A 26,989-nucleotide genomic window follows, 5' to 3' on the forward strand; every position below is an offset into this window, starting at 1 on the left:
CAAGAACATTTTATTTCCTCAAATTCCAGGATTCCTGTAAGTAAATAAAAGTAACCCAATGGGTAGCCCATAGCTTTGGTACTGCACTGGGTAAAGACTAGCGGACACAGGTCTTACTGAAGTGAGTTAACATTTTAATACTGTAAAAGACAATAACCAGAAAGACAGAACTCCCAACTTTTACTATGAGCTATGATGAAAGAATTCATTAACGGTATCTGCATTCCAGATTCAAGTCTTGTATCATCTTTCTGAATTTTTCTTAAAGAAAAAAAGTCAACACAGCCCACTAGAAGCTGGCCAAATGAACAACGTATCTCAGCCAGAGGGCAGTTAACTATAGAAATCAAAGAATAAATGAACCACCAAGACTAACAGCCCTCCACCTAGAGTAAGAAAATGGAAACCAGTCACAAATTTAGAAAATGCCTTTAGAAATCAGATCCCCCATAATGAACCACAGTTAGTTCAAAAGGAAACCTCCCCTCCTCTGCTCGTTTTTTATCTTATCCTACAAGTCCCTCCCAGTACAAGTGTATTTCTCTTCTGTGGGCTGTCAAGGTTGTCAAGAAGAGGGCCATGTGTTTTGCTGAAGAACAGTCAAAGTTGAGAAGATTCATGGATTAAAGAGAATTTAAGGTCAGAAAGGACCATTAGATCATCAAGTCTGACTTCCTATAATAACACAAAATATAAAATTTCAGGCAGTTACCTTATTGAGCCCAAACACTTAGTTGATTAAAGAATAAATTCTGGTTTAGCTAAAATAATTGTTTCATGACATGCTTTTTCTGTACTAGATTAAAGAGCTCTTTAGAGCACCAGATATTTTCTGTCTGTGAAGGTATGCTGTAATTAAGTCACTTCTCAAACATCTTTTTGATAAGGTGAACAGACTGATCTCCTTAAATATTTCACTGCAAGGCAATTTTCAAGCTCTTAAATCACTTTCATAATTGTTTCTGGCACCGTCTCTAATTTTCCAAAAGTTTTTTTTGTTTTAGATGTGGTCACAAGAACCATAACCTGAAATTTAGTCTGTTTACCAATGCAGTCTAAAAAGATAAATTCACATCTTTGCTGACATTTGGTTGCCTGTACATCCAGCACAGTTTTCTCTCTGCTGCATAGCATACTGTGTTTTCTCTCCTCAGAAAAAAAAGTTCATATAAGATTTTTTTGTGACCAAGCAGTGTGCAAGCAAGTATCAGCAGAACTTGGCAGTAACAAGGAACCTTAACTATCTGGTCATCTTTTTGGAAAGGAGACAGCAGGACACAGGCTATCCAGAAATGTGTCGGCAACCATTTTTCAGTACAGAAACTGAGGAAAACACTCAAAGCAAGAAACATTTTAGATTCTACCTCAACCTTCAAGTCACTGGAAACATGAAAATTGAGGGCAGCTTGGTCGAAAGAAACCATTATATGAGAGAATTCCCATTTCTGAGGAAGGGAAGGAGAAGGGAGAATAGGAGAATAAAGTCAATGGAGATTACAGAAGAGGACTTGGATAAATTAATTAGTGGCCAAGATCCTGTGAAAGATAACTCTAAGGGAAGAAGAAAGAGTTCAAGAGAGCTGGCAGTTCCACAAAGCAATAAGATTTAAGGCATTAGAGCAAACTAAGCCAATGTTGGAAAAGGCAAAATCATAAACTCTTCCAGGACCTGCAACTTCAAGAGAGTACAGATCCATGAACACAAGCATGCAAGAGAGAAAAACATGACTTTGTCCCTGTATTGTCACAAGGGCAAAAACAAAGTGAAACATAACTTCCAAAACAACTGAATTAGTAGCAAGAAAGCATATTTTACATTCCTGAATAGTAATAGGAAAATTCAAGAAAGTGTTGATCAGGCTATTTGCAGAAGATACAAAGGCAAATATATTTTGCTTAGTCTTTGATATAAAAGTACAGTCTGATAGCTAAAACTAGTGACAAATGGGAGAAAAAAAATTAAGAGTAGAACAGAGTAAAACAGATGAAGAGACACTTCAGTAAGTTAGATGCTGTCAGATCAGCTCAGCCTAGTCAAGCTCATACTTAGGATAGGTAAGGACACAATGTTGGCTTGTGCTGTGAAGCCAGTTGAAGAATGCCAAACTCCAATGCCTCCAATGCCTGACTGCACTAAAATTTTGCTAACCTGTCATTTATAGCTACTCAAACCAGATCAGTGAAATAATAAGAGTTTAAAATAATCTTTATTTTTGACATTTATTTTTAACTCAAATCAATCCAGTGACTAAGTTTTCTACCCCTTATTCCCACAAGAACCTGCATTGCTTCAATAGCTAGGACAGTTAACTGCAGTGCAAGGGACTCTAAGAGAATTAATTGAAATTCTCTCACAGCCATTAGTGATTTTTCATTGTTCTGGAACTTCATCCATTCTTTAAAAGTTCTGAAAAATCCAGTGCCTGTCTTAAAAAGGTGAAAAAAGAGGAGGTAAGGAATGACAGACTTGTCCAATTAGTTTCAGTTCCTGGAATATTCTTGAGAAAAACAAGACCAACAAGATTTTTTTTTTTCTTTTTTACAACAAGAAAATAAATACCTGCCAATATAGTTTTGTCATGAGCAAAATCTGGCAAGCCAATTAAATTTCTCCTTCAATAGAAAAATAGTTTGTGAATGGGAAAGAAACAGTGGATGACATATAAAAAGAAGTGGATGACTCATAAAAAGAAGCTAAGGAAACAAAGACTAAATTAAACTATTTTAAGGCAAATACAAAATGTGTTAAAAAAATTGATGTAGAGACTAGTAATAAAAGAGTGCTGTTATGAATAGGGCTCAACAGGGGTCCATCTTGGCCTGGTGCAATGGGTGTTTTCTCTCATAACTTGGACAGTGAAATGGTCATCCATATAGACACTGTACTTCTAAAATTCTCAGATGATGCTAAGTTTGAGAGAGAGAAAGACAGGAAAACATTGGCCCTTCCTCCATAGGGTTTACAAAAAGTAACAGGAAATGACATTAATTAAAAGATGTACACACATAAAAATCTATTTTAATAATTTTGAAGAGTTATTAAGAAAGATGAGTCAGTTCTGAAGCAGGTGAACTCACGATTACACCAAACTCAGTTTAAAATACATAATCATTTGATTGCATGGCATCAACACATAGCATAGCAACAATAGCTCAATCAGTGCACTGCACTTAGACCTATGTTTTAAAGTATATCCCATTTTCTTCTTAACTTTCTCCACCAGATTTTTCTCAACTCTGCATTAAATGATACATAACAGAGGGCTACAGACATAGCCTGGAATATGTCAGATACTCAGTTCTGACCATCCCACCCTTTGAACACGTTGTACTACCAACTGTTGGTGATTCTTTGTTATAACTGCTGGGACAGGGTGAACCAGCACTACTACCGTTATTAGAATACTAATGGCGTAACTGACAGCGTATTTCAGCTTGCTGGGATATTATCAGTGAACCTTCTGGGGGCATGTGGCCATGTGGAAGACACCTCACTCGTCCCACTTACCTAGCTGAATACAGGCTGTATATTGCCTGCCCAGTCACAAAGGCTTCAGGTTACCCTCACCCTCAACTCCTCTTCCCGTAAATGCTACTCTTCTAATTCAACTAGCAAGCTGATTTTTTGTCTAGGCAGCATGATCAGCAAGGAGCTCCTACCAAGGGGCATGTCAATTCATGCACCTCATGTTGCACAGAGAGCATTTCGACAGGTATGTCACCACAGAAAAGCAGGGCTGCTCTGCTGATGTTCTCCCTGCCAGAACGCAGTACCCATGCCATAGGACCATCTCAGCAATAGTATAATCTCTTCCCCATGGGACCACCAGACACTGCCCAAATAGTTGTCGTGAATGCTGCACAAGAGCAGCCTGCAAGAGCAGGTACCGCTACCGTAATTGTGCTACCTTAACCAAGCCACATCAATGCTGTATTAGAGGCCCATGAGAAAAATGGGAGTTTGGACTGATGCCTATTTATGTGAGGCAGCACAGCATATATCGAATGAATGGTGGCAATTTGCTTTTTATGCACTGAGAAGTGCATGTGTTGTGTTAATAAAATAACAAATAGAAAAATATACTTTTTAGGAATATACCTACAATTACAGAAGCATAGAAACTTCAAAAAAATATGTTATGTAAATACATTTTAGAGAAGAATTTAAGCAAGGCATCTCAGAAGATAACAATAAATACAGAAATTGATTAAATTTTTTAAAAAATAAGCTACTGAGACCTAGATATACAATATTAGTTTTTCCTTATCATTGAGGTATAATATCAATGAAACTACAAGATGAAACTAAATGGCTTCCTATTTTCTTGCATATTGAATTAAAGACACTCTTTACCTTCTAAGATGAAATTGTTTCCTTGCATTTCCACTACCCTGATTCTATCCTGATCATCTGTTTGATCTTCTTCACCAGGTCATACAGAACAAGCTGAAGAAGAAAAAAAAAACCAAAAAACATTTCCCAATGCATTGACAGTCAAGGTATTAAAAACTACTGCTTCTGGATTTCATATCCAGCTGTTTTCTAGACACCCTCCATTGTTCTCTCCATTGCTACTGCATATCTAGTGTGGTCAAGTTAATGCTGCTTTTGAAACCTAGAATTTTGCATTTCTCAAATGCAGCCCAAACATTGCATCTATAGGTTTTTTTGCATTTAATTTCCTAAGTTCCTTTTAGGGCAAAAAAAAGGAAAAAGTCCTTAAGGCAATATAAGCACTTAATCCAACTCAAATACTAAAGAGGACATAACCTTTTAAATCATCTTAAATATTTACGATGCCATAAGCTCTTAAACTTCCTGGAATACTTAGCCTTCCTTAAAACCTCACAGTACTCAAAGTCCCTAGAGCAACATAAGCACCTAAACTGCTTCAAATCCTTCCAAAGGCCACAACCTTTAAACCAACATTCAGGGTCTAATTTTTAGAAATATTTTTGTTTCTTCAGGCGCAATTTTGCCCGATTTTGTCCACAAATAAGGTAGCTATTCAAGTACTATTCACATGCTTCCCTTGACACAGTACTTTCATCTGATGGATGGATACGCATGGAAAAGACATAGAGCACCCTGCCGCACTGGGAAAGTCAACGCAAGTAATGGAAAGGATTCCCTTGGTCCTCAACCTGGCCAGCATTCAGCTTCATAGAAAGAGAAGTAACAGAAACACAGAATAGTCACCGAAGCCTTCACAGCACCTCATTCATACCTTTACACAATGTCTGACAATGAATCAAGCCAAGTTCATAATATTTCACCAGTATTGCTACCAATATGGTAGCAATCAAGAAATTACAAAATTGACATCTGCAACAACAGCAGCAAACTTGATCTCTGGGTGTGAACACAGCAGTACGCATTAAGAATAGAGCCAGTATACAAGCCACATTTAATTAGTACTCAGCTAACACATACACACCACACACTACTTCAGGACTTTAATTCTTCAGGATGGCGTCCCCTCCCCATTCATTTTCTAACCTGATGTATCTTTTTAACAACTGTGTAGTGAACTTAAGTCACTCTGTTTCCTTCCTCCATAAGCCTTTCATATAGGTCTGGAGTGAGCAGAAAAACCTTTCAAAGTAAAGTAATCTTACAAACACAAGCTTGAGAGGCAGAGGTCCACCTCCTTCCAGACTTTCCTGGTTCAGGCTTTCAGTGTTTCCTATACCCTAGGAAAGGAATTGTCCCTGTTCCACTCTAAAGGGTATCACATTTCTGACTGCAAGAGTGAGTGGAGCATTAAGTGAAACAGTAGTGCCACAGATGCTCTCAAGCAGTTGAGAAAAGTTACAAATAGTTGCTTTTTTTAATTTTGAAATTCACATGACAGGTAGTAAATGGTAGGTCAGAGTCATGTTGCTCATCCTTAGGAAGCAAATAAAGGTAAAGCTGTCCGTCTTCAGAACACACTTAAAAACTCACATTTGCCAGACTTCTGCGTGACAAGCAAAGTCACTGAATATATGCATCTGCAATTTTTTAAAAATTATTTTTACATGAATCATAAGCCATGTCAATAAAAGTGCTGTATCCACCAAGGAATAAAATACTTGAAATATACAGCTCAACATTAAAAAATTTACCGTTATGTTGATGTTTCAACATATTGAAAATCTGAATGTCTGGGAGGGCTCCTATAGCTATACGGCAATGGCTTAAGAGTTTTGAAGAGTCTGTGCTTATGGTGAGCAATTATGACATTGTGCAAAACACTAAAGTCCATTTTATGAATTTTTCCATTTTCTTCATACCTTTACTGTCTTACCAATGAAATCAGCTGGTGTTCAAGTATTTGATTACCTCTACCTATAGTGGCTGGTCTAATACTACTGACAGTTAATGGGTATCTCATAACTAATGCCTTCCTGTCGTTCAACTAGTCTCCAATTGTTTCCCTTAAATTGCTATCAACTCTTCTTTTTCCCCTTTTCCTTGGTCTCTTTTATATATATTTTTAAATTGCCTATTTCCTCACATCCCATGATACTCAGTTTCACCTATGAGCACAAAAAAGGTACAAAATTTTCAGCTATTTGACTCAGTATGACTATTTAAAAAATAATGCAAAAATGTGTAGAATTTTAAATTATTTAACAGCAAGCTACAGTGGACACAAATGCTGGCTTTTGAGTAATTCCTAAGCATAGCATTTGGATTTTTACCTTTGGCCCTTCAGAAGTATCATCTCACTGTTTCACAGTATGCTACCAAAGGAACTATCTACTGACACAGTTTGAAGAGCAGGGGAATGGGTAAGTCATTAACTCAGTGCCCTACATAGTGTCATGGAAACAGAGTTTTGGCTGATGGGCCAAAACCAAAGACTTGGTAACTAAGAGCTCATAAGTCATGGTTAAGTGTCCAATGAAGAACTACAGATACCAAAATTTCATTTACAAACACTGACTAGGATAGAAAAACCCTAGAAATGCGTACAACTGGGCACAAAGCAGTGAGACTATTTAGAAAAGCAGACTAAACGCTTCATCTTACAAGAAATGAGGAGAGTAGTACATATTACAGCCAACTCCCTGTCCAATGAACTACCTCATCAATATTGCTGCTATCAGCAAAACTCTTTACTATGTGCCATACTAAATTCAGCATAATATACATATACTTATGTGTATGTACATATAACCATACACATACACAATTTATTACAATACAGAAGATGATAGAAGATTACAATGAAAAGATACTCAACTTTCGGCTTCCAATATTAGCTTCCACTGTTTTCCTAATTATTGATAAACAAGCAATAACTTCACTATTGCTTCATTTATCATATAACCATAGAAAAGGGAGTTGAAAAGGACAGGCCTCCACAGGTTATCTAGTTCTCCAAAATATCTGTTTTAAGTTTCCCTTAGAAATGTGAATAGAGAAGGTGAGATCAAAAATTCAAAACATCACCCTTTAAATGACAGTTTTAATTGAAATAGACTAGATTAAAACAACTCCTGCTTCAGTACAGTTTTAAACATACACAATAAAAATAGCCCACTGGTCATATAAGTACATGTGAATATTTGAAAACATTTTAATTCCAGAAGAGACCTCTACAGTTACAGACTCTGAGCAAAAAGTAGAAATACTACATTACTCAGATAAGAAAGGGTGGGTTGGGTTTTTTGGTTTGGTTTTTTTTGTTGTTGTTTTGGTTGGCGGTTTTGGGGTGGGTTTTTTTGGTTTGGGGGGGGGTGGTTGGTTTTTGGGGGGGGGGTTGTTGGGGTTTTTTGGGTTTTTTTTTTGTTTTTTTGTTTTTTTTTGTGTTTTTTTTGTTTTTTTTACAGACTTTATGACAAGGATCCCTGTGGTCTTATTTACTAAGAAAACATCTACATTAGGAGACAGCGGATCCCAAAAAGAACAGCCTTGTACAGCAGAACAGCTGGAGCCAAGCACTTTACACCTATGCAACGTGTGCTTCAAGACACTTCTTTTTGTACTACTGCATACTTTCAGTCCATTTTTGGAGTACTTGCCCTTGTTTAGCTTCATCATCAGGAAGGTTCAAAGGGAAGCTAGTTTATTTTCGTACTTCTGAAGTGCAGTCCTGATTTGAACTAAAATACTAATGGAGATGCTACCAAAGCCTGTAAATACTAAGATGATAACCATCTTCCATTCTAGGTACAAAACCACATTATTTTTGCTTCGTACAGCAGTTTGTAAAGATTTCTTTTGCTGTGGCAGATTTATATCTTTTATCTCTTCACACAATTGAGTATTTCCGGCCATATGCTGGACTCAGCTTCATAAACCAACTCCAGTATAGGAGCAACTCCTCTGCAGACAATGAAGAGCTTTGGATTTTAGCTGCTGGGCTTCGAACCAAATTTCTCCAAAGACACAGGAGGTCTCAACTTCAGAATACCCAAAGGCTTCTATTTCATCATGAATTTTAGAGGACTTTACAGTAATGTATGCTTGTTAGGGGATTTAGAATGATAAACTTCAACATGCATGTACTAAATTATTGCAAAATCAATTAAAATTCATCTAGAAAAATTTGATCAGAGTCACTGATTTTTGCAGTTGAAAAAATAGAAGTACATCTTTTACTAACATATGGCTGGGGATTGCTCACCTGAGACTGCACAGTTTCATATAGTTCATCTGGAGCCCATCTCCCCCACGTTCAACATTTTCATCAGAAACAAGAACTGAGAGGTAATGACCTCTTGGGGGAAGGTTGATGACCTTGATTCTGCTCTCAATAACTGTCTCAGAAATCATTTATCATATCTTGCAAAAATACAGGTATAAGATGCACCCTGAGAATCAAAATACCATTTAACTGCTCCACTGAAGAGCTCTTTCTCCCTAAAAGACCTGATGACAGACCATTTTTTTCCCCTGAGCAAAGATACCAGCTAAAACTGTGATTCTTTCTCTGTCAGAGTAAAATTAGGGGAAGGAGGTGGAGAGAAAGGGGATCACATTTTAGTTTTATTCCACTGATGCTGCTGCCTGTCACTAAAAGATGAAGGGCTGAAATCCCATCAGTCTGGATTTGCAGATCTGAGGATGAAGAATTAGTATTTTTCTGTTTTTGCACAAAACTCCTTGATGTATGGCTCCATTATTGAATGTTAACAGCTGCAGTTTAAATTACAAATGAGGTTCTATTAGCATAACCAGTACTTGGTTTCTATTTAAAAATACGATTTTAGCCAAAATTGTGTCAGTTGAGAACCTACACGTTTTCATTTGTTGCTACAGATAAAGGAAAGAAGCAATTTTATATTTCACTACCACAAAATGTGAGGTCTAGAATAGCAAAAACATTAAAGAATACTTTTAAGGTACTATTGATATCTCCTTCAACAAAAGGGACAAGAGTCAAGTGAACGGTCCTCGGCAATGATGTCAAACAGGTGGCCTTAAACAGGCAGCAGTGCTGATGGGGCAAAAACCAAAGTGTCTTTTACAGTTGTCTCTCCAAACCAATTTTCTAAATAAGATAATTTAAAAAAAACTAAATTGCATTGTGGAATAACTGTTTAATTAGCTTTGGTTTCCACCATGGATGTTTTCATCAAAATACACGACACAACAGATGGTTTCTGCTCTTCTACTTTACAACTACAGTGTTTGTGCAACTACTGTCTTGCCCTTGAAAAGCTGTTTGTGTTTAGTGTATCTTGGACCGATGGTTTTAACACATATAAAAATTCTGGTTTTCTGACATACACATATATCAGCATATCAGAATTCATGAAATTGTTACTCTAAATGGCCAGGTTCCAACTGCACTGTGTTTGCACAGTGTTATCTTCTGTAATACTATACAGTGCTTCAAACTGTACAATAGCAAGTGACAACAGTATTCATTCCAGGTATCTGAAGTTAACTCTTTACATGCAAAGCAGTCAAAAACATCATCTTCATCACAGAGCACAGTCAAGGTCTGGGCACACTCCCCACATGGCTCAGGGGATGCACATAACTCAATGGCAGAATCCAAAGAGACCCAGCAGCCTGAGCCAATTATCACTGCAAGCAGCTAAGTTTGGATGATTTTGGGGTTGGGCTGCTTATGCTGGAGTTACTGTTTGCCTGTACCAAGTCGATCCATTTCTCTATGTCTTAACATCTCCATGTCAAAAATATTGATCAGGATACACGTGACTGAAGCTTCCTGACTTACCCATGTGCAGCAAAGGCACGGTAACTGACATACAGCAAAAATGGTATGGTATTTCTGCATTCAGCCCACCTAAAGATTTAAGTAGTCTTAGCAGTACTCCACAGGGGGTTAAAGTGATACTTAATTCATTAATGTTTTCTATAAAGTTCTTTGAAATCCTCACATGAAATGCAGTGTATTATTACTATTATTATATATGTCATGACTTACGCCCCAAAGGAACCCACCATGCTTTGTTAACTGTATACAAGAATCCCTTCATTACCATTCAAATGCTTCTACCTCTGAAGCATAACACTGCATCTGTTTACCAACAGACAATAATCCTATAAAAACATTTACTATGTGAAGAATATTGCGTTCCATTACAAATGCATGTTTCATACCATTTCCAATTCCTGAATGGCTCAATGCCAGGGAACCACAACAGCATGCAGGAGGACACCAGAGACTATAAAATCATCATTTCAGCAAGAGGTATCTGCTTAGCTGGCATCCTTATTTAGTCTATCACCCCTCTTTCATTCTCTTATACCACAGGAAAGATACTTCAAATCAAACTAATATAACTTCAACTCTCAAAAATTAAGAAAATTGACAGTCAGAATGGACATAAGGTCTAATCAATCGATGCTCTCAACCAAGTAATTCAGCAATCTAACTATCCAAAGTCCACTGGAGATGAGAGCTTATATAGGCTGAAGAAATGAAGACATGCTGGTAAAAAGTCTTCCTTCCTCTCTTGTGTGCTTTGCAACTTTGCAACTTGCGATGTGCAAAACACATAGCACCTAGGTAGTTTTAGAAAAAACTATCAGTACGTATTTATACTTTCTAAAAACACCTGCAACAATCAAAACACCTTTCCTTTTTTCCCCTATTCGAAACTTCAGATCGCCTTTGAATTTTGAGTCAGACCAACAGTGTGATGGGAACTTGATGCACTACCTACATGGAATGGGATTGACCCCAGGCGGAATTTTCTATTATTAAAAAAACCCTGCTGATTTAGATGCCTGTGCTGTGGACAATATTTGCTCTGTTAATTTTGAAGCAATCATTAATGAGTTTCTTTAATGGATACTCCTCAGGTTTCTATACTGATTCATTCACTGGACCCAGATATCCTCAGCATGTTGGATCTAGTCAGTTTGAACTCTCTAACAGGGTCAGGACAATGTCAATCATAAAATAAAATTTATAGTTCAATACAAATACACACAGTTCTTCACTACTCAAACATCCTCTGTTTAGTGGCACCTTGGCTGAACTGCTCTTTTCATTTTCTCAGAACTAGGGTCTTTTTGGTGGATTTTTGTGATAATGCATAAAATGCCATTCAAAACTAAATATTCTTGAAGTAGCAGAAGGATAGGAATATTCTAAATCCAACTCAAATAAAGCCAAACAATTGTGGGAAAAAAAAATCAAGCCTATAAAAACTTGTATCAACTACATAAAGAGCCAGCTTGTCAGCTTCAGTGAAGTTCTGTGTGTTTACTAGTGAGAATCTTGGCCAGCAAGTACTGGTATGACAGTGTTTCTGAGCGAAATATTTTGTTCATGTTTACAGCACATGGCTTACTGATCCTGAGATACAAACACCGGTGAATCTTATTCTGTGCAAATATTAGATAAGAGAGAGAACACACCTAAAAATTATTAACATGAGAATGCTTCCCTTGTCTAAAAGCACTTTCTTTAGGCCAATTGGCAAGTACTTTAAAAAAATAAACCCCTTCCTCAGGTTCAGTGTAGATTCCACAAGTCAGGTATTCTCTGTAGTTTCACACTACTATACATGCGCTCCACTACTATGAAATATTTAACTAAACAACAATGAAAATATGGAAACAAAATGAAAGATACAACCCAGAGACAAAAAGTGATATTCAAAACAAAGTTAAAACTGAAAGACAAATTTGATACAGCCCAATGAGGTTAATGTCAGCCGTAAGTGAAGTACAGAAATACTGCTTACCATAAGCAATCATGTGCATTTCTCCTACAACAGGCCAAGCATAACACTGATACCATCTTTGAAGCATATTCTACTGTTGTGCACAGTTTCAGCACAGTGATGTTAAAAACACATATGAAGTTAAGTCTCGTAAGTCCAGCCGTCCAAGGTAATAATTCAAATACACGTCAATTAGCCACAAAAGGCACCTAATAATAAGTTACACTACAATTTCTTTGTCATATGCCTATATTTTAACTAAAAAGCAAATAGAAACAATGTACATTCCTTCTAATGCCTTTTAGACCCATTCAACTACTGCATGGCAAGAAAGTGCTCCCCACATACAGCCCTTATCCATGAACATTGGAACTGAGTAAAGTGGTAAGTTATCATGCTATGTTAGGCAATGTAGCTGCCACTACTCAAATACAGAGAGCAGTTTAAATTACTAAAGAAATCTACAATACTTCAATACAAATGGAAAATAGCATTTCATCACAATCTCATTTAATAGAACACATTATCAATACGAGTTGATAGTAAAACAATCTTTTTCAAATTGGAAAGTCACCTAATTACTTGCTTTTTAAAATTAGCTAAAAGCACATTTTCATCTGTTATATTAGCAGCAGATTTTTTCAGTCTTTTATTGCAAGCTACACTAAAGCAACAATGCTAGAATCTCATGATACATCCCTTTTACTATCTTACTAGAAATTAAATAACAGAGTTAAAACATTTGCATTTCTCAACCTAGAGACAAAATAAAAGAAAAACCTCAAAATCTATTGAAATTTCATAGTTAATATTAAAAAAATGCTCTTCAGATGCCATTTTAATGGTTACATACAATGTCTAAGCAATATGGAAAATGTCCTTTTAATAAGCTCATATGTATCACCATAACCACAAAGAAATAATTTTTAAAATAATTTTGTTTACTCATGTGAAAGCAGGACATTTTTGTCAGTGTCAGTGGTAACATTCCTGCCTCTTAAGTCTCACATGATGTCACATGAGATGGAATTTATCTGCTTTAACATTTAATAGAAAAGTTAGATGTCTAAATTTGTGTCGGTCATCTTAGGCTTCTTTTATTGTCAGTGACAAGAAACAGGCATCTCCAAAGGATGAATCGTCTCATCTTAAGACAAACATAAAAACAGGCTATTGGAATCCTCCCCTGGAAGCCTCCAACTTTCTCCACTGACTGAAGAAGTCTATAGTGACCAGCTCAGATTTACACCACCTATGTTTTTAGATGACTAATGTCAGGGGAAATTAATCCCACTCTTGACATCCTTCTCAAAGAGTACATGGGAAAAGTAAGTGTAAGATGCAGAAAAACAGAATTCTCAACAAGCATAAAAATCAAAATACACTGTCCCAGAAAAATTCAGAAAAGACCCTTTTGTGAAAATAACAAGGGATCTGCACATTTGAAATGTCATACAGTGTTTGATCTCCAAGCCAGGGCAGACTCAATCATTTCTAGGAGCTTAAGAATATACAGAGAATATTTTCAGAATATGCTGACAAAGTAATATGCCTTTTCTGATTATGAGTAAGCAGCAATTTTCAAAAGCTTATAATTCAGTGCAATAAGGATAGACGTTCAGAGGCATGGCAAAAGGCACATATTATAACCCATTAAAGCTTCACTTTCAAATTTCAAGTCCTTGCTCAAAAGCAAAGCAGAGAGTTCCTAGACCTTTTTTTAGAACATTTTTTTTTCCATTTTCAGAAATGATACACCCATCTCACAGAAGCTTTTGCAAAGACATTCAGCCTATAGCAAAACTGTGGACAGAAAATGTCTGCCAAACTAAGCAAAGCTGAAAATCAAGAAAACTGACATTTGAAGAGAGAGGTCCTTTTTTGTATTTCAAAACTCAAGGAAGCCCCTGAATCACACATTCATAGAAGACGGAAGACTATATTGTGAAGTCTCGCTGTACATTTGCCCAGTTTTTACATGTTGACACTGGTATCCACTTGAATTATGGACTGTCCCAGAATGGCTGTTTGCAAGTACCTGAAAACAGAGCTTATAATGAAATTGTGAGGCCACTTTATAGGTCTCATTGACTTCTGACAAGACTTCAGGAAGACGGCTATTTCTATTGTGGATTAATAGATCTTTCCTCCAAGGCTTTGGACCTAGTTCTGTTTTGGTTTTTTTTTTCTCCAAACACAAAATGATACTAAAAATATATCTTCCTTTCTATGGATCAAGTGAAAAAGATACTCATTTTAAACATCTAAAATCCCCATCATGTGATGGTCCACATCACGTGAATTATGGTGCTAATTCATAGCTAAAAAACATTTTCACAGACTTCAATGTCATTTTCATAGTTCTATTCACAAGTCTTTAAATATAATTTAACACATTTTAGAAAGCTCACAACTTCTGCCATCTCTCATCTTTAGCCAAAACTTAAGTAAAAGCCTAAACTGAATAACTAAATACATCAAAGTAGGAAAAATACAAAAAAAAAGAAAATTTAAAATATCACAAAATAAAATAGCGGAATCTTGTCTGATTTCGCTTACCTATAAATATTCCCAGAATCATAGAATAGATGAGGTTGGAAAGGACCTCAGGAGATCATGTAGTCTAAACCCCGGCTCAAGCAGGGTCAGATGCAGCAGGCTGCTTGCACCATGTCCCATTGGGTTTTGAGTATCCCCATGGATGGAGACTCTACAGCCTCTTTGGTCAATCTGCTCCAGTGTTTGACCATCCTTGTGCTAAGGAAGTTTTTTATATTATGTTTAAATGGAATTTTCTGTATTCAATTTGTACCCATTGCCTCTCATCCTGTCACTGGGCGCCAATGAGAAAAGTGTGGCTCTGTCTTCTTTACACCCTCCCATCAGGTATTTAATGCGAGAATGAAGCGTTATTCAGTATTTTACTGTTCAGGAAAGGCAAGGATCTTATGCCTAAATTAGTCCAACCGCTAATCATACGATATCACCCAACCCACACATCATGCTTGGTGCTATACAAAATCAGGCTAGCATTTTTGAGATTCAGAAATTATGTATGTATATATGAATTATACAGTATCATGCCTATGCTATAAATTACTATAAGATACCTGTTCACTTGCTAGCCATTTGTGACCATTTCCTGGTTTTGAGGGTCTGAATTTTAATTCACAAAGGAAATAAAAAACCCTGCAGTACCACAGTGTGACATGCACAACAAAACAGTAGTACCCCATCAGATAATAAGTAAGGGTGCCTCACTCAAGTTTTTCCACTCTTACAAATGGCAGAACACTAAAAATATCTACAAGGTCTGAGACTATTGCTCACCAAGCAATTTAAACTGCAGAAACTAGCACAGCTGCCAAAAGAAGCTATCATGCACTCCCCCACACTTTTTGGCTGCTAATTCCCAGTCCCATCACCCTTTGTACCAGTCATGGCCCTTGGACAGCCATATGGGAGAAGGCTGGGATAAACCCAGCTGAAAACAAAACCATACAAGTAATTGGTTATTTTCAGCCAGATCCACTCTCCAAATGTATGAACGGCTATACATGCTGACAAGAACAACAATATGGGGAGGAGAAAAGAAGCTGGCACTGCTTCTTACACAACGTGCCAGGTTAAAGTGTTCATTGAACACTTAGGCTAGAGCTAAGCGGCCAACAGAGACACTCACTACTCAAGGAGTAATACTGAATTCCCTAGGCCTTACTTTTAGGATGAGCTAGATCGGCCTCTGGAGATGCCTGCTTCTCTCCTGAGGGCAAGCAGAATCTAGGATGACTGACTGAGATTCAGCTGCTTAGTTTCTACGTAGCTAAATCAACTCAGATCTAGATCAGCAGAAAATAGTACAAAAACAGGTCTGTGACACAGAGGACTTCATTTCCATTAACAATGGCCATTTGGAAAAAAAAAATTGTAGCATAGCTTACCATCACACAAACATAGGAGTACATATTTTCTGTATACTCCACAAATTTCTTCCTAAATCATATTTTACATCTATAAGCAATACATTTCAGTGACATGGTACTGTATTCCTCCCACAGAGCATATAAATCCACAGTAGAAACATCCACAGCCACAGTTCAGTTATAAATCACTTACATTTCTTCGGAGTCACTTAGTCACCTTGCCGTGCTGTCGGAAGGGATGGTCTTTTCCTTTTTGCTCAAACTGGTCCTCCTTCCAGGAGCGTCTGTCACCTCTATGGCAGATAAGGACAAAAGGTCCTTAACTTTCACTTGAAATTATCTAAGGGTAAGAAGGGAAAGGAACACGGTAAGTGCAAGCATCCGTATTGTGTTTTATAGCAAGGTATCCCAATCGCCTCTTTAAAACAAACTCCAGGAGCATTCTTACACACATGTACTGCATACCTCGAAGAAATCCCACACGTTTTACATCTTTCTTTCTTTGTATTAAACACGTAAAGTAGTCACCTACTCTACTCCCAAGATTCGTAACAACAAGATCATATTACTTTAAAAAGCGTAAGTGTACAAACTAAAAGATTACTTCCTATTATTCATCACTTATTTTGCACCACCAAGAAATTTTGAATACTTTTGGCAGGGTTCAAGCACACAATCACAATTTGCTGAACACAGGTTCACTGGAAATCAACTTGGCTACCCATTATTGATAAATACTCTAATCTCAATCCTCTGTTAAACAAAACAGCTCTCTATTGCACTACATCTTACTGCTCAGAAAGTGAGACCAGGGGTTTATGATGGATGGCTCCATGAAAACTTAAACTCACCACTCTGTCAGAGTCAAAACCATAAACTGAATGTTAAAAATCACAGGGAAAGGAATAAAGAACAAAGCATAACACATCATTTGCCGCTGTATTAATCCCCATCTTGAAAAGCGTGCTCCACTTTGGTGTCCAGCACAGAACACAACGGAACTAATTAGCAAAGGTTCAGAAAAGAAAACATACACAATCAAAGGCTTAGAATGGTTTCCATATGAAGAACAATTCAGTACACCACAACTAGCCAGACTGGAAAAGAGACAACTTAATGGAGGGCATGATAGAAGCCTGAAAAAGATGGAAGAGGTTGCTAGACATCATCGGTTCCCTATCCCTTGAACTCAGGATCTGCCTAGTAAAACTCAACTTCCAAAGAAAAAGCAGGAGTTTCTTCTCTACAAAATGGGTAACAGAACTGTGGACTTCTTCCCAAGGATGCTGATGATGCAAGGAGTTTTCATGAGTCAAAAGGGAGAGCGGAGGTACCCTTGGAAGACAGCCTTCACTCGAGACAGAGAATGGCCTAGGTGAACCATTGATCTGAACCAGGATGACTAGTCCTATCTCCTTGTATATTCATTTATGCTAGTGTAATTCAACAAATTCTTATGTCCATTTTACACCAATACATTAACCACACAATAACCAGAATTACTGCATTAGGTACACAGGGAGTCTAGTCTTACTTGCATTTGAAGTACAGGCTAGATCCTTTTGAACTGCAAAGTGAATTCCCATGGTTCTCTGTACCTTACTACATGGTTAAAAAATTTGATTGACTTTTCCAAAATAGCATCACCACAGAAAAAAAAAACCAACCCTCAAATGAGGTAGCAAAATCTTACTGTAAAGCAGCAGTAGCCTTCCTCTCCCTGGTCCACAGTCCCAAAGCAGCCAGGGCAGAGGGCTACAAAGCAAGGTTCTGCTTCTCAAGTTGTTTGCTGGTCTCATGTGTTGGAGCCTGTAACTTCATCCATGTACTCCCACTCAGTTCAACACTCGTATAAATGCAGGTCAGCATCTCCATGTCCCAAGTTTCATCTCAAAGCAAATCTTAAAAATCATATACTCTGTATTCCAATATCTTCTCTTTTGCTTTAATCTCTAGGATACAGCAGTGTTTCTGACTTATTTTGGGTAAGTGCAGATCAATTAAAATTCCTTCAGGGAAGCCTTCTGAACTGGCAGAAAGTGAATGACTGTCATCAGGAACAAACACTTTTTGCTGTCATGGACTGGCATGTCACTTTTGAGTAAAAACTAAGTTAATTAATTCTATCCGTACCTACCAGGTGTACCAAAGGAATATAACCAGTCCTTTCTGCTCTTGCTAGATACAGATCTTTGTGTCTGTGAACTGAGTATCCCTATATGGAGACTTACGCATTGGCACATTATACGAAGCAGCCGCCTGTACTAGCACAAAAAAACATAACAGCACAAAAATAACTTTGTTCAGACACCAGTATGCAACCAAAGTCCCTTTTGCAAAATGCACGAACTAATACCCTAACGTTTCACCCCCAAATCAGAAAGTTTCCACTACATCTATGCACAGACCTATTTAATAACATTCTTTTTAGACCCTTCAGTGAGGAATTTGAATTACTGATACTTTTTTTGGTCAGCTTGATATATCAGATCAAAGCATGTTTACTGTTCTATCTATTCCCCCTCATCACTTCTACACTCTGCAAAAGAAGAGGCTGCTACGATGTTTGCTGTTCTGTTTAGTTCTGCAGCTCAAATGGCTACACTGAGGATGAAAGAAAATTCACTGTACAGCACGCTAATGATCAAAGACCCATGTACTACTGGCCTATAGCAACATTTTAGGCCACCTCTCCCTTCTACCATTTGTCCAATTTCTCTGTTTAGAACAAAAATCTTAAGGGTAGGAATATAACCCATCCAGCTCAAAAGAAATCCAAGTTCTGTTTGATATCCTGCACATCACTGTGATACTAACTATAAATAAGAGCAAGCTGTAGCAAACAAGAACCAAATGTCTTAGAATTGATATATAAGCAAAGACAAGCTTCTCACAGAACTGCAAAATTTAGAGAAGTGGACTCCAGGTATACTACAGCAGGTAAAATACCATCACAGGATAAACTCTTTAAAAACCATTTGATACTAGTAATAACAATTCAGAATTACCATTGCCACTACTTCAACATTGAGAAAGAATGCCATGAGAACAAGTATTAGAAAACAGCTACCTACTGGTTGCCAGATAAAAGCTGTGATTCTCACTCTTTCCATACATGGCTTCAAGTTGCAATCAAAAAGTTTACAAAATCTTCCCATGAATATGATCTTGGCTCTGTCACAGAAGTGCATGTAAAGGAGGAAAAGTTGATAAGCAACCACCTCAGTTGCAAGCACTGGGTATCAAGTCACCCAAAAAGCTGTGTAAACTAAGAATGCTTTCTTTTCAGCCACTTGTTATATAATCCCATCTGAATATTAAACGAGCATTCATGCCCACTTAAAAAATTTATTCCATATATTCCCTAATTCAATAATACTCCTGGTGGAAATCCACTTATATCTAAGATATATGAAGAAGTTTTTACATGAATAACTTCTTAGCTTCTATTTTTGATTTCTGAAACAGCACAGTGATACAAGTAACCTATAAGATTAAAGGCACAAACATATTCCAGAGTACACATATATTAATTTGGGATATTAAAAGCTATGCTTGTGTGCAAGCTCACACCATTTCCGTAAGTTACCTAAGACACAAAGTCAAAGTTATACATGGTAAAGTGATCTCATTAGCATTACCGTTACGGGACTTTTCTGGCAATTCAAAAAGCCACAGCTGCATTACAAAGCCATCCCAAATAAGCATTGATAAAAAACTTTCTCTCATGACTGCCATGTATTTTTAGAGTACATTACAGAAAAACGCGTAAAAGTATTTGAGGACTATACAAGTAAGTTTCTCAATTGTTTCAGGATTCTATATCTTATTTACAAAAAATCCAATGGTTCGAATCCCTGACTAAATTTGCTATATAATTCCATTTTTATATGTAAGCATCCTATTAATTTTACTTTCAATACCTATAGCCTATTGGGTGAAAGTAAGTAAAAGACTAGAGCAGGATTTGGCCTGAAATCATACCATATCAACAACCAAGGCCTGAACTGGAGTTCTGATTTAAGATTCAATAATATTTACTCTCATATGTAATTGTATAGTCAATCTAATATAGTATTACAATCATGTGCCTTTAGTACCACGTTTATCTAAAAGCCTTTACCCAGAAATCTTGTCACAAAAACATAAACGCACAAAAACAATCATTGCTTTGCTAGTAAACGCCGAAACCTGTCGAGAAAGATGTATTAAAATGCAGCAACAAAAGACACAAATACACAAATAATTAATAAATAAAGAAGTAAAGGTGTTATACTGCAAACTTCCCTAACTGTTGTGCTGTTAAACTCAATGAACCTTTCTGGTTTGTCTGCGATTTAAGGAAGTTTATTACGCTATGATCAAAAAAACAGTACTTCAGAAAGCATCAGAGTTGGCACTACTTCCCTTCTCTGACATAATAAAAAGTGAAACGCAGGACAAATTATCTAACTGCAGGTAAAATTGTCTTTCTACTACTAGAGCTCATGTATCTGTGCTATTGAAGTAACCAATAATCTTCCCTATACTTTCATATAAATCTCCTGCAGGACCTGAAAATACTCACCAAGATTTTTAATACTTTAAAATATAGTCCTCTCATCAGCTGTATACTGAACTCTTCCTATCTTCTGGATTTGGATTGACAATAAGAGTTAAGAGAAATATTCATTTCTCTTGCAGATTTATTCACTATTTAAAATATTGTCATGGTTTAAGCCCAGCTGGCAACAAAGCACCATGAAGACCGTCACTCACTCCTCACTCCAGCAAGCCCATGGGATGAGAAGGAGAAAACATAACAAAACACTCATGGGTGGAGACAGGGACAGGGAGGGATCACTCACTAATTATGGTCATAGGCAAGAGACAGACTCAACTTGGGGAAAAAACATAATCGATATAATTTACTACCAATTAAATCAGAACAAGGATATTAGGAAATAAAACCACATCTTAAAACACCTTCCCCCCCACCCCTCCCTTCTTCCTGGGCTTAACTTTATTCCTGATTTTTCTCTCCCTCCTCCCCCCAGTGGTGCAGGGGGATGGGAATGGGGGTTGGGGTCAGTTCCTCACCCGTTGTCCCTGCTGCTCCTTCCTCCTCAGGGGGAGGACTCCTCACTCCTCCCCTGCTCCAGCGTGGGGTCCCTCCCACGGGAGACAGTCCTCCATGGACTGCTCCAGCGTGGGTCCTTCCCACGGGCTGCAGTTCTTCCCGAACTTCCCTGGGATGGGTCCTTTCCATGGGCTGCAGCCTTTCAGTCACACACTGCTCCAGCACGGGCCTTCCCATGGAGCCCCGGCCATCTTGGGGGGCCTCCGCTCCCCTCCACGGGCTGGGGGGGACAGCCTTTCACCTCACCACGGGCTGCGGGGGCATCCCCTCCTCCCCACCTTCCCCACTGACCTCGGTATCTGCAGAGGGGTTCCTCTCACATTCCAGTCCCCTCTCTGCTGCAGGTTCCCCCTCTTAAATCTGTTCTCCCCCAGGTGTTACCACTGTCACTGACGGGCTCGGCCTGGGCCAGCGGAGGGTCCGACTCGGAGCCGGGGAAGCTTCTGGCAGCTTCTCACAGGAGCCGGCCCTGCGGTCCCCTCAACCGCTACCAAAACCCCGCCACACAAACCCGAAACAAATACACTGACCAGAAATATAACCTTTAAACTGAATTGTAGGAGGATGAAAACAGAGGTAAGACCTGTGTCTAAATAATTCCTTGCGTGGCTAGCTGTCTACCATCCCAAAGTAAATGCTATATATAGAGAGAGATAGATGATAGAGGACACAGGCTAACTAGCTCTATCAGGCAATCTGCCAACAAAGATATAATGCGGGATTTGGGACAATCAGATGGAATGGCTGGTAAACTGTTGTTAAACCAACATCCAAGCTTGGGGAGGTTAAATAGATAATGGTACACTTGCATAGTACTTCTTGTGGCAAGTACGTCTCAGAATATTTTTCTCCAGCAATGCCCAGTGGGAAGAGTGCCACCTCCTTTCTCCGACATTCCTTCCAGCTCTATCTGCCCTTCTCTTTCCAACGCTAGGCTGCCATACAACACAGGGACACACAGCAGGATCTGAAGAGACAAATGCTGAGCGGTTCAGTGCGATTCCAGTCATGCAGCATCACACAATATTCAGTCAGTCAGGGCTCTGCAATCAACACTGGCACTGACATGACAATAGCAGGAATTCAAGTTTTGTTTTTTAATCCACCTCATCTCTAAATGGTTTTGATCCCTATCACCTGAGAGAAGATCACTAATTAACACACAGTACTGTTACAGTGCTGCGGCATTCCTAGACTGGGGGGGGTGCAAAAGGTTTCTGTAGAGGGAGAGATACGAGAAATTCCATAAAACTTCACTGGGCTTTTTTTTTTCTCTACTCCTCCTTTTCCTCTTTATTTGGTTTCCCACTCTCCCTTTTGCTGAAAACACTCTCCCCTCCCGCAGCCCTCTGAGGAACACAACACATGCGTGGAGCCAGCAGGGACAGGAGCACAAGAGGCGAGCATTCAGTGACAGCCGGGATGCCTCCTTGTCACCTTAGGCAATGCCGGGACACGGGAAGGGCTTAGATGGGATGGAGCGATGCTGAAGCCAAAGGTACAAGGGCATGATGTTTGAAAAACAGACTACAATTGATAAAACTCTGGAGACTGTGGCAGGCCAGACAGTAGGAGCATACATTTATTTGAAGGGGTGATTTAAATTGTTATACAAAAGAAGGAAGATCTAATCTAAAATTGTGAAAACGGCTGTGCCTGAAGAGACTTGCTCTTGCGGACCTACCTGTTTGCTCTTGGGTGCTGTAAGCATGATGACATCCTTGGGACATCTTCAAATCCAAAATTTCCCTTCTGAACTTTGGCAGATTGGGATGTAATTAAACGTTCAGATACACTGTGGAGTTTTCTAGGAGAGTTTGATTTATTTTATTGTCATCATTCTATAAGCCGGTATGTATTTATTTCACAAAGCAGTGCAAGTCACCTTTTTGAATAACTGGCATTTGTATTGTCTACTTCATTTCACACATGCAGAGCATCCGGTGGTCTGAGGGGTAAAGGCAAGATTCCAGAGAGGATGCAGCCACACAGCGGACTTATGCCACTCTGAACTGGGGCTGAAGCTGCCCTAACATCCCTCACCTTCCTCTTCAGCTCCAGCTGCAGACTCCCACTCCTTCCTTGTGCTGACTTGGACATTAGTGCAATTGCAAAGTGAGACAGATCAGGGAGTTCAATTATTGGAAAATAGTCCTGCAAAACAAGTGATCAACTTTTGACCAAAATGGGGACATTCCTGCCAGGGCAAGAGAGGAGTGGGGAGACATGGCCTGGATAAAGGTGGGACCAGACCATCATGATGTGGCTTGGCTTGCACTGCTGGGTGCGTCTTGGGGTGTAGACTGATGAACACTTCTTCCAGTGGCAGAAGCAGCTGCAGCACCATGTCCCCCTTCCCAGCACTGGTCACTGAGCTGTGCCAAGGCAACTGCATGGAGCTACGTGGTCAGCTGTGCCGGGGAACTAGTCTAGATTAGAAGTAAAAGCTGTTTTCAACCTTAAAGTCCACTTTGCAGACCCGCAAACCACTCTGTATGAGCATCTTCAGAGGTACAGCAATGAGGAGAAGTAACCAAAAGATGCTTAAGCCAGTACTACTACTAAAGAAGCATTTACCATCCCATAATCTGATTAGTCTACAGACTCCAGCAGTCAAAAGCTATCAGATATCGCTGCAGCCTACCAAGTGCCCTCATCCCCAGCTGCCTCTCCATCCGCTCCTCTCCAGCCTACAAAGACACACTACAAAGAAGTGCAAAGACCCACACTACACATGAGATGGAAGTGCAGACCTCGGGGCACAGGTGTGGGCCCCATGACAAGGGACGGGCTGCAGAAGGGCAGCAAGGACTACAGCATTAAAGTGCAGCAGCTGCTGGTTTCAATTTACATGTCTTAGAGAACTGGGCCCCATTATTAGAGTGGGTGTACACCAGTCTGGCATGCTTTACCGTATTATTGTTATATCTGTATATATAGGTATGCACACGCTTGTGATCGATTCTCTAAATAGTCCATTGTTAGTACGTATATTATAAAGTGAAAACTAAATCAAAATAACAGGGTGGGTTTTGGCCTTAAGATTAAATAACTCTTTCAAAACTCCAAAAGGAGGCCCTAAATTCTACTTTACATCGTTCTTCATTTTAATCATACTTGATTTGTACAATAGATTTACCACATTTTTCCAGACAACACGGCTGTACTTTAGCTAATACAAAGTACATAACTTACATACACATTGTCTACCTCATTTAGAGTACACAGAAAAACAATTGCAGTCCCTCATTCTACTAAACTATTGTCCACATTTTAACAGGTTTGTTAAATAGGTACAAGGGGGTAATCATTAAATGAAACCTTAATATGAGCTACCAGTTTGTAAACAGAGCAGGAAAGTATGGTAAAACTGAATTCACAGTTCAAGAAATTCTATTTTTAATATTTAATAACTTTCAATTTGCTTATGTATTCACTTTCCCCACACTAAAAAAAAAAAAAAACAACTAAAAAAAAAAAACCACTTAGAAAAAACAGGGGAAAATACCTTATCTGCATTTCTCTTGCAATTCCATTTGGACAACAGTATTTCCTAAACGTAGCCTATTCACTGCTGGATATGTAATTACCTTCAGTTCATAGTCTAGACATTAATGCTTTCGTAGTATTTAAGACTCCTTGTAACATGCTTGCTGCTTTAAGTAAGCAAGGCTAAATCTTGACCAGATAAATTAGCAAAGAATGCAATAAAAGCTGCAATAAAAGAACTTTATCCTCCAAACCTTCAAGTTGCTGCTAAATGAGATTTCTTTGAAATGCAGATCAGTTGAACTAGATTAGTGAATTTTAGCTCCTGTCAACATCATAACAAAATACAAATACAATTGTTCACTGGCCTTATCTCCATGCTTCCATCTGCTGCCTTGTTATTTACTTTCCTTGATTTACTATGCAGATCTAAATAAGACACATCAAGGAGGGCTTACAACACAATGGCTTCTTAAGCTTTACATCAAGGTATTTGAAACTGAAGCCCTGAAAGGGCTGCCATCAAAGACATATCTCTAATGAACTTCCATATCAGAGAAGGTTTGGTATTTAATACTGCTGTGAAAAGAAAAAGCCACAAATCAGAATGGCCTATGAAGGAAAATGTCTGCAAATCTTGATGAGATTAGCACCTACCAGAATTAATATCCCAATAAAAATGGTATCTGGTTCCTTGAAGAGTTAAACTTCCAACCGTTAGAAAAATAATGCCTAGTGTCAGAATGGGAAAACTCAGCTGACAAGGTCGAAAGGTCAGGGCAGTATTCTTTTTTCTCCACAAAATGTTCAAAAAGCACTTTTGCTGGTGGCTTGATTAAGATACTGTTGACAAAATGGCCTTGGAATGAAATAATTAACACAGTCGACAGTGCTACTATGGTACTTTCCGCAACAGCGGAATTTTACAGTATCTTTAAAAAAATTAGCAACAACTTCATGGCAAAACAACATAATCTAAAATGACAGCATGCAACATTTGTTCATCAATTTTACTATTTCCCTTTCTCCCCCACAGCAATCTATGGCAGTGCGGGAAAAAGTCTTCTGTCAGTTTGCTTAAAAAAACAATCCTTAAGTTCCATTTCTATTACATGCCACAGCCCTACTTGCAAAGCGCAATAAATGAAGAAGTTTCCTCCTCGTGATTTAAACTCTCTGTATATCTGATAGATTAAACAAATATAAACAGCTTAAAAGTTTCCACAACCCACGCGTAACCTTGTGCAGTAAACCGTCAGCTCCCGCAGCGTGCTGCTGTTCGACAGGAATTTTTTTTGCTAGGCACCAAAGTACATAAACAAATTATACTCTTCTTTCTTAAGAAAGCATTTCAATCATTTATGTTCTTCTATGGCAAGGGAAGATCCCACAAGCATGTTCCGTTCCGTGGATCAATCAGCTCCAAACCGAAGTAGACATGTTGTATGCTCCAGTGCCCGGAAATCATGCTGCAGGCTTACCAGATGATGAAAACGGAGGTATGCAGTGCAGGGGAGCCCCACATGGCACCCGCTAGCTTCTGGGCATGTCAAACTTCACAACTACCCTACAGTCAATGACAGCAAACACCTTCCCTTTTCTTCTCGCCTCTGAACATGTACTTGTCTTTCTACCCTCCTTCCAAATTACAGGCAGTCTTCCAGAAACAAAGCCCCCAAACAGAAGCAGCATCCCATGGCTATACTGCAGAAACCTCAGTTGTCTTTTTGCTAGATTTCATTTCGTACGGGCTATGTTCCAGGCTTACCTACGGCCACGAGAGACCACTACCTTTCCTTGTTTAATGAAATGACAAAACAACAGATTTGCATATGTAGAAGCAGGTGCTGTAACAGGTTTGACTCCTCTTGACCTAAAGCATGTAAAAAAGATTTATCAGCAACAGCTGTCCCTAAGGTACTGGGGCTCTGACGGACAGTAAAAACTTTACCATCTGCACCGCCGTGTGTTAAAAATGACAATCTGAATTAAAAGCTGGTCAACAAACCTCATATAACTAATGCCTTCCGTATCCCCATCCATATGCTGAATTCCCAAGATATGCAACACTTGGATTATCTATCCTAAGTACCAGTCTTTAAATAAAATAAGACAATCTAGGAAGATATGAAAACTAAGTCTGTGGGAGTTGCTACTTATTCACGAAACAGGCATTTAAATAATACTTTGAACGTACGTAAGTTTGAAATGCTTCAACAATTTCACATCATTATATAAACATCTGTTCTTTTAAAATAGCATTATATCTCTTTTTGGAATTAAAAACCAGCTAAAAATATTTATGTAGGCTAATTTG

General features: G+C 38.5%; 1 protein-coding gene across 7 annotated transcripts in view; it reads right to left on the reverse strand.

Annotated features, from left to right (window-relative positions):
• FOXP2 (forkhead box P2) overlaps nt 1-26,989 on the reverse strand; it is a 435,423-nt gene that overhangs the window by 350,875 nt on the left and 57,559 nt on the right. For 4 of the 7 annotated variants that reach the window (XM_069802113.1, XM_069802106.1, XM_069802109.1 and 1 more), the window contains exon 2: nt 16,258-16,404. The gene's annotated coding sequence lies outside the window, so the exon portion shown is untranslated. Of the gene's footprint in view, nt 1-4,354; nt 4,448-16,257; nt 16,405-26,989 lie in introns of all 7 variants that reach the window. The other 3 variants (XM_069802110.1, XM_069802108.1, XM_069802107.1) reach the window with 2 other exon arrangements.

Source organism: Haliaeetus albicilla, chromosome 14 (assembly GCF_947461875.1).
Source record: "Haliaeetus albicilla chromosome 14, bHalAlb1.1, whole genome shotgun sequence".
Classification (NCBI taxonomy): domain Eukaryota; kingdom Metazoa; phylum Chordata; class Aves; order Accipitriformes; family Accipitridae; genus Haliaeetus; species Haliaeetus albicilla.